Source organism: Carassius carassius, chromosome 45, assembly GCF_963082965.1.
Source record: "Carassius carassius chromosome 45, fCarCar2.1, whole genome shotgun sequence".
Taxonomy (NCBI): domain Eukaryota; kingdom Metazoa; phylum Chordata; class Actinopteri; order Cypriniformes; family Cyprinidae; genus Carassius; species Carassius carassius.
The window spans coordinates 6,522,512-6,535,331 of record NC_081799.1 but is presented as its reverse complement, the minus strand read 5'-3'; the positions used below and the strand labels follow the sequence as shown (position 1 = coordinate 6,535,331).

The window sequence follows — 12,820 nt, the reverse complement described above, 5'->3', positions numbered from 1 at the left end:
GAAATTTCAGCAGCGCATCAATTCCTTGAGGACGATTTTTAACAAGCACACAAATGCATCCATTAGCTGCAAATTGTCTGCGAGGTGGGCGGATCAAGAATCTATTCAGCTATAAGATGGCTGGCATGTGATGCTGCCTTCAGATAGCCAACCTTGAGAGGAAATGTCTCCATTTGTGTTGCATTTCCTGTGCGAGGCACTTACAGCTCAGGGAATACCGTTGTAATTGTCTTCTTGCCGGTTTCTAATTTTAGAGCTTTTTTTGTGACCATGTTGGAGTTTTTGTGCTAGACAATAAAGAATTTGCAGAATTTAGACATTTTAGGTTTGGTTTACTTTTTAAAAAAGACAGTACGGTATACTGTCCATGTCCAGAAAGGTAAGAAAAACATCATCAAAGTAGTCCATGTGACATCAGAGGGTCAGTTAGAATTTTTTGAAGCATCGAAAATACATTTTGGTCCAAAAATAGCAAAAACGACGGCTTTATTCAGCATCGTCTTCTCTTTCGTGTCTGTTGTGAGAGAGAGTTCAAATCAAAATAGTCTGGATATCCGGTTCGCGAACGAATCATTCAGTTCACCAAATCGAACTGAATCGTTTTAAACGGTTTGCATCAATAATATGCATTAATCCACAAATTACTTAAGCTGTTATCTTTTTTAATGTGGCTGACACTCCCTCTGAGTTCAAACAAACCAATATCCCGGAGTAATTCATTTACTCAAACAGTACACTGACTGAACTGCTGTGAAAAGAGAACTGAAGATGAACACACATGATTCAGAGTGAAGCAGACCGACACACAGAGCGTCTGAACTGAACTGATTCTTTTGGTGATTGATTCTGAACTGATTCTGTGCTAATGTTATGAGCGCGGGTAAACCGAAGGCTTGAATCAAGGGCAATCATCGCAAATGACGCCATTATACGTCGAGCGCAAAAGAACCGGTGAACCATTTTCTTCAACCGGTTTATTGAATCGAACTGTCCGAAAGAACTACTGGTGATCCGAAAACTGATACAACCGGTTCTTCACTCGTAAACGAGTCAGTCTATTGTTCGCTATCTGGCTCGGCTCGGTGTTCATCTTCAGTTCTCTCTTCACAGGAGTTCAGTCAGTGTACTGTTTGAGTACATGAATTACTCCGGGATATTGGTTTGTTTGAACTCAGAGGGAGTGTCAGCCACATTAAACAAGTTAACAGCTTAAGTCATTTGTGGATTAATGCGTATTAGAGATGCGAACCGTTTAAAACGATTCAGTTCGATTTGGTGAACTGAACTGATTCGTTCGCGAACCGGATATCCAGCTGCTTTGTTTTGAACTCTCTCTCACAACAGACAGGGAAGAGAAGACAATGCTGAATAAAGTCGTAGTTTTTGCTATCTTTGGACCAAAATGTATTTTCGATGCTTCAAAAAATTCTAACCGACCCTCTGATGTCACATTGACTACTTTGATGATGTTTTTCTTACCTTTCTGGACATGGACAGTATACCGTACACACAGCTTCAATGGAGGGACTGAGAGCTCTCGGACTAAATCTAAAATATCTTAAACTGTGTTCTGAAGATAAACGGAGGTTTTACGGGTTTGAAACAACATCAGGGTAAGTTATTAATTACATAAATTTGCTATCTGGGTGAACTAACCCTTTAACCGAGGGAACGAGTTAGTAAAACGTACAAACAATTTAGTAAACCGAGGGAACTAGTTAGTAAAACGTACAAACAATTCAGTAAACCGAGGGAACGAGTTATTAAAACGTACAAACAATTTAGTAAACCGAGGGAACGAGTTATTAAAACGTACAAACAATTTAGTAAACTGAGGGAACGAGTTATTAAAACGTACAAACAATTTAGTAAACCGAGGGAACGAGTTAGTAAAACGTACAAACAATTTAGTAAACCGAGGGAACGAGTTAGTAAAACGTACAAACAATTTAGTAAACTGAGGGAACGAGTTATTAAAACGTACAAACAATTTAGTAAACCGAGGGAACGAGTTAGTAAAACGTACAAACAATTTAGTAAACCGAGGGAACGAGTTATTAAAACATACAAACAATTTAGTAAACCGAGGGAACGAGTTAGTAAAACAAACAATTTAGTAAAGCGAGGGAACTAATTAGTAAAAAGAACAAACAATTTAGTAAACCGAGGGAACGAGTTAGTAAAACATACAAACAATTTAGTAAACCGAGGGAACGAGTTAGTAAAACATACAAACAATTTAGTAAACCGAGGGAACGAGTTAGTAAAACAAACAATTTAGTAAACCGAGGGAACTAATTAGTAAAAAGAACAAACAATTTAGTAAACCGAGGGAACGAGTTAGTAAAACTTACAAACAATTTAGTAAACCGAGGGAACTAATTAGTAAAAAGAACAAACAATTTAGTAAACCGAGGGAACGAGTTAGTAAAACGTACAAACAATTTAGTAAACCGAGGGAACGAGTTAGTAAAACGTACAAACAATTTAGTAAACCGAGGGAACGAGTTAGTAAAACGTACAAACAATTTAGTAAACCGAGGGAACGAGTTAGTAAAACACACAAACAATTTAGTAAACCGAGGGAACTAATTAGTAAAACGAACAAACAATTTAGTAAACCGAGGGAACGAGTTAGTAAAAAAAAAAACAATTTAGTAACCGAGAGAACAAGTTAGTAAAACACACAAACAATTTAGTAAACCGAGGGAACAAATTAGTAAAACACACAAACAATTTAGTAACCGAGGGAACGAGTTAGTAAAATGTACAAACAATTTAGTAAACCGAGGGAACGAGTTAGTAAAACGTACAAACAATTTAGTAAATCGAGGGAACTAATTAGTAAAACGTACAAACAATTTAGTAAATCGAGGGAACTAATTAGTAAAACGTACAAACAATTTAGTAACCGAGGGAACGAGTTAGTAAAACACACAAACAATTTAGTAAATCGAGGGAACTAATTAGTAAAACGTACAAACAATTTAGTAACCGAGGGAACGAGTTAGTAAAACACACAAACAATTTAGTAACCGAGGGAACGAGTTAGTAAAACACACAAACAATTTAGTAAACCGAGGGAACGAGTTAGTAAAACGTACAAACAATTTAGTAACCGAGGGAACGAGTTAGTAAAACGTACAAACAATTTAGTAACCGAGGGAACGAGTTAGTAAAACACACAAACAATTTAGTAAATCGAGGGAACTAATTAGTAAAACGTACAAACAATTTAGTAACCGAGGGAACGAGTTAGTAAAACACACAAACAATTTAGTAACCGAGGGAACGAGTTAGTAAAACACACAAACAATTTAGTAAACCGAGGGAACGAGTTAGTAAAACGTACAAACAATTTAGTAACCGAGGGAACGAGTTAGTAAAACATACAAACTATTTAGTAAATCGAGGGAACTAATTAGTAAAACGTACAAACAATTTAGTAACCGAGGGAACGAGTTAGTAAAACACACAAACAATTTAGTAAATCAAGGGAACTAATTAGTAAAACGTACAAACAATTTAGTAACCGAGGGAACGAGTTAGTAAAACACACAAACAATTTAGTAACCGAGGGAACGAGTTAGTAAAACACACAAACAATTTAGTAAACCGAGGGAACGAGTTAGTAAAACACACAAACAATTTAGTAAACCGAGGGAACGAGTTAGTAAAACATACAAACTATTTAGTAAATCGAGGGAACTAATTAGTAAAACGTACAAACAATTTAGTAAACCGAGGGAACGAGTTAGTAAAACACACAAACAATTTAGTAAACCGAGGGAACGAGTTAGTAAAACATACAAACTATTTAGTAAATCGAGGGAACTAATTAGTAAAACGTACAAACATTTTAGTAAATCGAGGGACCTAATTAGTAAAACGTACAAACTATTAAGTAAATTGAGGGAACAAGTTAGTTAAATGTAAAAATAATTTAGTTAATCGAGGGAATGTGTTAGTAAAACTCACAAAAAATGTAGTAAATCGAGGGAACGAGTTAGTAAAACGTACTAAAACTTTTGTAAATAGAGGGAACAAGTTAGTAAAACGTACAAACAATATAATAAACTGATTAGTACAACTGATTTTGCTGTGAGAAGCCTTGACTAATATTATATTCAGAAATAAACTATTACAAAAGGTCAGAGGCATGGCCTGATGGGTAGAGCATGTGCTTCGACATGTTGTGTATGTGGGAGACTTGTGTTAGAATCCAGGTTGGATCATTTCCTGATCCAATTCGCCCCTCCACCCATGTTTCCTGTCTCTGACAGTCTAAATCAATAAAATGCCTTAAATCCCAAAAATGGAAACACAGCTACTGTAAAAAATGTGACCCTGGATCACAAAACCAGTCTTAAGTCGCTGGGGTATATTTGTAGCAATAGCCAAAAATATTTACAACATTGTATGTCAAAATTATACATTTTAATTTTATGACAAAAATATTTAGGATATTAAGTAAAGATCAGGTTCCATGAAGATATTTTGTAAATTTCCTTCCGTAAATAAAACAAAACGTAATTTTTGATAAGTAATATGCATTGCTAAGTACTTCTTTCGGACAACTTTAATTTGCGATTTTCTCAATATTTTGTTCAGATTTTCAAAAGCTTGTATCTTAGCCAAATATTGCCCTATCCTAACAAACCATACATCAACGGAAAGCTTTCTCAGTTTCAAAAAATGTATTCTTATGACTGGTTTTGTGGTCCAGTGTCACAAATGGTCAACAGGTATTTGCAGGCCAAACCTCTCATGCATGTAAGTAGGGAAAAAAACCTATAAAGTGCAGCCAAAGCAGACATTTGAGATCTACTGCCAATGTAAACGAGATGAGGCAGTTTGTAGCTCTTATTAATAATGAGTTCATGCACAAGGTCATGCGTGATGCACGCAGCAGGTCTGAATGCAGCACAGCAGCCGCTCGCTCTATCGTTTGTGTTATTCAACTCAGCTAGGTGTTGTTGGAAGGCAGACCTTTCTTCACAGGCGGAGCCACCTCCATGCCATCTCCCTATTGGTGCATTACAGTCACCTCAGCCTACCAGGAAAGAACACAGCGCTTATCTTTGCCTTGACTCATTTGAATTGTGTCTAAAAAAAGCAGAGTATGAATATGCAAAAAAAAAGGAACAAAAACGATAGAATCTCTTTACCCTTTACAGCTAAGCCCCTCTCTGATGCCTGTGACATTTTGTGCGCTGAGATGGGCTGAGGGTGATGAAACACGACACTGATACTCAGCGCCTGCTTCATAATCACCATTTCTCTGAACACACCCTCTGAGGGTCAGGGCAGGTCATTTGGCCCTGCCCTCGCCAACTCCACCGTGCCGTTTTCCCACTCCGCCATCGTTATAGTTGAGTGTCTTTAATTAGTCGAAGGCAGAGACAGAGAGAGAGCGAGGTCTGATTGCAATTAAATCCTTTCACTGGCATTCTCTCATCAGCCTCGATTTCTGTAAGAAAACCAGAGCGCTACTCTTTATAGAAATGGATGTTTTTGACTTCAATAATGTCCTCTCGAAATAATGAGTTTCGGATTTTCGAAATAGTTGATCACCAGACATTTTTAGAGAAATGGTCCTCACAGTATATACTTGACGTGATATAAATAGAGCTCCTACGTACGTCAAGAAAGGATGCAAATATAGAAACTCAAAAGGATCAAAAGGTCACACTTCAGACTAAAATGAAATGAAACTTAATCAATTATATTTTGCATTAAGAACATGAAGCCATTTTCAGCCTCACTAAGATCTGTTGCATTATTTCTTCCATTATATTTATGACAATTAGTCACATTTCCCTGGAGTAGTCATTACCGTAACACAACAATACTCATTACTTTACTGTCATCTATGTCAGCCAGCTAGCTATTTTGTCTTGGTGATATATTTACATCAGAAGAATTCCCAATGCAACAAAATTCAATATGACACCGGAAACCAAATATTTTAGCTTTTTACTAGACATAGAAAAGTATAAATCAATATAAGGCATGCTAACTAAAACGATAACAAAAACCATAATTTTTTTATTATAAGCTGAAATTTTGTTATTACAAACACCTAATCCACACTAGGTATAACAAAAGTTCAGTGCATCAGCGAACATAAGATTTATACGTAAGCTTCGTTCACACCAAGCACAATAACGATAACAATATTATTATAGTTATATATTATATAATTCTTTGAAAATAGTTAAATCTATGATAACAACCAAGGAACAATAGCGATGGAATCATTTTCAGATAGTATTGTTTTTATTTCAGCTAAAGAACAATTTTAAAATAAGTACGCCCAAAAATGTAAATTGTTTCATTAATTACTCCCCCTCATGTCGTTCCAAACACGTAAGACCTTTGCTCATTTTCGGAACACAAATTAAGATATTTTTGATGAAATCCTAGAGCTCTCTGATCCTCCATAGACAGCAACACAACTGACACGTTCAAGACCCAGAAAGGTAGTGAGGACATCATTAAAATAGTCCATGTGACATCAGTGGCTCAACTTACATTTTTCGAAGCTACAAGAATACTTTTTGTGCGCAAAGTAAACAAACAAACAAAAAAAAAACTTAATTCAACAACTCTTCTCTTCTGCATTCACGGGAAATACCACGATGCATGTGTGTGCATTCCTCTGCTTGAAAAATTACGGTTTGTCGCATGGACTATTTTAGTAATGTTCTTACTACATTTCTGGGCCTTCGGATTTCATCAAGAATATCTTAATTTGTGTTCTGAAGATGAACAAATGTCTCAAAGGTTTGTAAGGACATGAGGGTGAGTAATTAATAGGGCCATCCTTAATGATAAGCTTTGGTATTACAGTAAAGAAAATCACTATTAGGAATAAACTTAAAAACAACACTCTTGAATCATTACTGTAATGAGAATATGGAGCTATAATGAGCTCCATTGTGCTGAAAGTAATGTCATGAATAGCTTGCTCTTAAAACAAGCTATTACTATTTATTATTATTATTTTGAGGTGAAATGTATCCTGGACATGTTTTCAAGAGATTCACAGTGTCAGCCATCACTGCAAGTTGTATAGTTTGTTTTCCCCTGGGTTTATACTTCGCTAAATTAATTACTAAATGCATCTTTCTTGTTTATCTCTCTGAGCATTCGCTAAACAAAAGCTTTGGGTGCTAATGCAAATGAATATGTGCAGGTGTGACTGGTTTTCTTGAAAGGAGAGACATTATTTCCAAGACAACAAACAAAAAGCCGCTGCTACTTGCTGCTTAATGTTATCATTAATAAAATGGGCTGTTGAAAAAAATCTGGTCGGGAAATTAAAACTTTAAAATGATCTTTTTAAAATGGAGCGGAAAAGAAGACAAGGCTTTAAAGATAGTTAATAATGGTTTGATCGTTTTCAAGCCTGGCTGGGGGATATTCTGTAATTAACAGGGGCAGAGAAAATGAAATCAGGTTGTCCGGGTTGCAGAAGTTAATAATATAAAAGTGCAATTTTCACCGTTCATTAATCTAGAGAGCACACTGCTGGAGGTTATCTGCAGGATCTTTTAAGTGTGGACAAGCTATTGTTTTGACACGCAGCATCAGGGTATTGCTGGAGAAAAAAAGGGTGTTGACTAAAAACAAACACAAGAGCTTTTCTTAAAGAAACAGTTCACCCAAGAATGAAAGTTTTTTTAATTTACTCAGCCTAACTTTACTAACACTTTGTGCAACATTTTTGGCAACAAGACAAATGAGAACCAATGATCATAGCATATATGCATAAAAATAAAAAAATATGTATGTATATGTCTTCTGTGGAACACAATAGGAGATATTTAGAAAAATGCTCATGCTGCTCTTTTCCATACAATGAAACTGAATAAGGGGCTTGAGTTGTCAAGATCTGGTATACACTTTAGAGATGAACCAATACTGACAAAGATATTGATAGGTGATTATCCAGAATGATATCTGCCAATACAGATTATTGATTTTTTTTTTACGGAAAATAAAAAAAAATCTCTGCTAACCAATGCTGTAAAATATACAGGGAAATCCCTCATTTGATACATTAAATAAAAATATTAGTACTCTGTTCAGTAAATGGTCAAACCTTTTTGGTGCATATATTAATTTAACTGCAGCCTGACAGCACACTGCAATATGGATTTTATTTCAACATAACATATATATATATAATTTCTGGGTCTTTGTCAAGCAAAGCCCTTCATTCATTGTATGGAAAAGAGCAACATAACCATTTTTCAAAATATCTTCTTTTGTGTCCCACAGAAGAAAGAGTCATACGAGCTTTTGGGTGAATATTCATGAACCATGAACAATAAAATTGCTCTGGCAAAACCACTTTACTCACATGGCAACAGAGAACAAAGTATTAACCATTATGAAAAACCATTTCAAAACATGGTAATACAGTGCATAAAACCCAAAACTGGACGCTGCAATTGATCCTATGGACACTGTGGGCTGCTCGGTTGCTGTTTTTGATATTGAAAGCAGCAAAGAGAAAATCCATGGAAACAGGAGGGGGTGGGTGGGGGGTGTTTTCAAAGGGAGGCTTCACATTATGTAATATTCAGTACCAACGATGCCACCAAGGAGGATATTGGGACAAACTGCCCTCACAGCCCTAAATTAGAGCTAAAATTCACAAGACAAATCTAGCGTTTATAATGCAATTACTTAAACATACGCTGAGCCCATCTATAAACAAAGGCATTTTACAAACATCTGTCTGAAACAGGCAGTAAATACCTGCCTGTGTCGGCTGGTGAAAGAAAAACTGCCACTTCCCTGGAAAGGCACAAATAGTATACAGCTGACATCGAACAAATCAATAATCCTCAATTCTCAAGCGTTCAGCTTCTACTGGGTTTCACCACAACATGTTGCTTTACCAAATTGCCCTGTTACCACGAGCATTGCCAGACGATAACATTTTCCATCAGACCAAATTGAGGAATTGAAGAGTGAATTTGTGGCCAGGGCAGGGAACAGGCTGTTTGGATGCACGCCAGGCTCAAATGATCTTTAGTTTTATCAATCTCGTCATGCGACGGACTCAAAACAAGCTAAACTAGCGCCTGGCCTCCCAGCTTGGGCTTAAAGGGAGACGCAGGACTGACGTTGTTCTCCTGTAGCGCAAGCAATTTTGAAATGAATATCAAAGACGTTAGACAGACAACAGACCATCTCCTTCCTGACGGAGATATTATGCAACGTGTGAATAATTTCTCAGCCATTTGATGCTTCTTTGATGGTCTTGTTATTCAAGTTATTGGATTTATGGATCATGCATGCAGAGGCAGGCATCAAAATTTGTGCTATAATATCTCAGAGTTAAAGAATGTAGGGTGTTATTGACAGCAGGTAAACAACTGTGCGATTAAATAACTGAATGATGTGTAAAACAAAGGTGTTTAAACCTGCAGGATGGGTTTGGCATAAGGCTCAGTCTGTGTGAAAGGAAATCAAGTGTGCACTATAATCATTTTAGTTTTTGTTTTGTTTTCCAATTAAAATATCTAAACATAATGAAACAAGATAAAATTACAGGTTAAGACTTGTTTTTATAAAAGTTTGGATTTATTTTTCACATGCACATTGGCAAAGCATGAACCTTGTTTTAATCAAGAACATCCATGAATTTATGCTTTCAACAAAATTTTAAATAATTTTTTTACATGTTAAATTTTAGATATACATATTTAAATAAACGTGTATACTGAAGATTAGATATATATATCTTAATATTTAAACATAAATATTGAATTCTACATATACATATTTACATTGAGTTTTAGATATAGATATCTACATATCTAACAAAACCTAATTATTGAATTTTAGATGTACATAACTTAAAAAAACCATAGAATTTTTTATATAAATATTTAAACGAACAAAAATACTGATTTGTACACAAATGTGCACACTGGATTTTAGATATACATTTAAATATGCATTTATATAGAATTTTAGAAAAATCTATTTTCTAATATTATATATATGCAAGCACAGGTTTTTACTAGTGGTCGACCGATATTGTTTTTTTTGTTTTTTTTTTGTTTTTTGACAGCTGATGCCGATATCTTGGAACGCTGGGGAATGATAGCCGATATAAAGCCGATATAATTTTAAAAAATTTATTTTAATTAATATTTAAGAAATTTAAAATCATTTGACAATGGAATAATTAATAAAGGTGTCAAATAAACATACTTATTCTTTAGATGACTAAGTATTTTTCGCAAATAAATTAATATTTAATAAAAATATAATTAAAAAGGAAGTAATCACTGTAACCAACAGGGCACTCAGTATTCTGGGAAGATTGTGTGCACTGGGAATCATATTTTTCAAATAAAGCCAGGCTAACATTAATTTTATATACAGCACACAGTGAAAATGACATGAATATGACAGTGGGCAAATGCATAAAGCACAGCATAATTTGAAATCACAAGTTTAAAGCGTTCAATTCACACGGACCGACCGTCACACAGTGAACGTGATCATGCAGTTTGCAAGGTTTGTGAAATTATGTATTTGCATAATGCTGACAGCAAACGAGCAACTATTATAATGTTTGCCTTCTATTACTAATAATATAAAAGCAAACATTATAATACTTTTTGTATAAATTAATTCCTTTGTTTGACCGTTCTATCTGATTATTAGACAGACTTCTATTCGTATTAGACAGAATTGTTAACGACAATGATGAATAAGAGAGAGAGTGTGAGCACTGTGTCAAAATAAAAGTCCAGCGCACCATCAAAATAACAAATCGAACCTCGAACACATCGACCAATCAGGAAAACTTATCGGCCGATGCCGATATTCAAAAAAAGCCAAATATCAGCCGATATACCGTCCTTGTCGACCACTAGTTTTTACACACATACATTTTTAAATATTTAAATAAACACATTCATTTTAGATATCATAATAACCAGCATCATAATGATTTTCCACTAATCCACACATGCAGGTACACGATGTCCAGATAGCAGGACATTTAATTTATCCTCATAAACACCTGCACAGATTGCTGTTACTACAAAATAAATAACTGCAAAAACATTAATCTTACAATCTTTCCAAATATTGTTGCTTAGTTAACATACATTTTGATACAAGGTTGCCATATTGAAAACACATAGAACAGTAAACCAGGTGTCAACTAGGACTTTCATCAACAGATGGAGTCCATAGCGCAATGAAGCAGAAAAATGGTTCATTTATTAAAATTCATGTCATCGGCATCTTGAGAATTCAGTCGATCCTTGATGCAGAAGATTAAAACTAATTGAATGTGCATCAAGGTTTCAGGGTAAAATTCACATGGATGCAGAGGAGAATGTGAGAAAGTTTCCCTATTCTAATCTCTTTTAAATGATGACATTAATTTTTCAAAAGGAAAAAAGATTTCCAGTGTCTCAAGTAACAAGAAAAGCTGCATGCCTAAAGATTTTACAATATTTTTTTTAAATGGCGCACATGACAGTGTCTTCAAATATATTTTATCTGAACATACACATTTACTTAATGTTTGCAAATATCTAAATAAGCATAGTTTACATTAGTATAGAGTATTTCTGATATCATAGTCAATATTAGATCAAAACAAAGCATTCTTCAACATTGTATAACAACTTGTTTATGAAATTTAGACATAATTAGACATATTTCCACACAACTAATGCTATTTTTTTCCTCCATGACTGTTAAAAGTCAGTCTAAATGTGAGAGTTTGCCAGCAAAATAACACCACCACAAGCAAAACTGTACCTTAAGCTCATCTCCAGCATAGAGTCAGAGTATTCCTGTGTTCATAAGCGACAGGAGAGAGAATTAAAGAGACAGACAGACAGAAAGAGAGAGAGAGAGACAGCATAAGGAGGAGGAGAGTGAGAGAAGTGCATGTGGGATGAAGGGAAGAGTGAAATAGAGGAGCTCAAGAGAACAGTGAGGGTTCGAGAGACACAGACAGAAGGACAGAAGGGAAGATGAGCCGAGGGAAGAGGAGGAGGGTGTTTCATGGGTGTTGTGAGTGTGTGTGCGTGTGTGTGTGTGAGAGAGAGAGAGGCGGGAATGCACGCGGGTTGCTGTCTGTGTGCGTGGAAAGAAAGGAGAAAAAGAAATGTGTATGCGCACTTATTAACCGAAAGCAAACAAGTGAACATCATAAACTGTAACCTCATACCGCTGTTGAGAGGCTGCGAGCATCATAACAGGAAACAGACAGAAGAAAAGACGGAGAGAAACAGGTTGATGAGCAGTCTCCCTAGAAACAGCAGGGAACAGCTGTCCTGTGGTTTCATGTTCACTCGCTGCAAACAAACTACAGCCAACGACACGCCATTAAGAATCAATTAAACTATCTGCGTAGTTTCAATCACGTGTTGACAAGATAAACAATGTCTGAATTTTGCAACAATATTTCCTGTGAATGTGCGAGACTTCCAATTCTTTAGCCGCTACAGATAAATAAGGTAAACCTCTGCGCTGCAAAACTAGTGTGTTTACGATTATGATAGTAAATTACAATCTGATACCAAATATCAGTTTGTCCAGTTTGTGTACAGTTCAAACAACTTGGGTTTAAGTTGCAGGTAAGGCATGAAATTACCATAATGTACAAATAAATCATGTAACTGGTTCATTCAGCGTTAGCTAGCTAGATTGTTTCCTAGTCCTAGCGTGGCATGTCATCACTCGTGCACTTAAGTTATAGTAGACAGCTTCACCGATTAAAACAGAAGTATCTTAGCACTATAGTCTGTAATGGAAACATTCTACT

The 12,820-nt window shown here is 35.6% G+C and overlaps 1 protein-coding gene across 6 annotated transcripts in view; it reads right to left on the bottom strand.

Moving 5' to 3' along the window:
- Positions 1 to 12,820, bottom strand: part of LOC132127170 (polypyrimidine tract-binding protein 3-like) — a 62,459-nt gene that overhangs the window by 33,386 nt on the left and 16,253 nt on the right. Inside the window, exon 1 of one of the 6 annotated variants that reach the window (XM_059538850.1) lies at positions 11,809 to 11,964. The exons of the other annotated variants lie outside the window; for them this stretch is intronic. The gene's annotated coding sequence lies outside the window, so the exon portion shown is untranslated. Of the gene's footprint in view, positions 1 to 11,808; positions 11,965 to 12,820 lie in introns of those variants that run through there. 6 annotated transcript variants of the gene reach the window in all.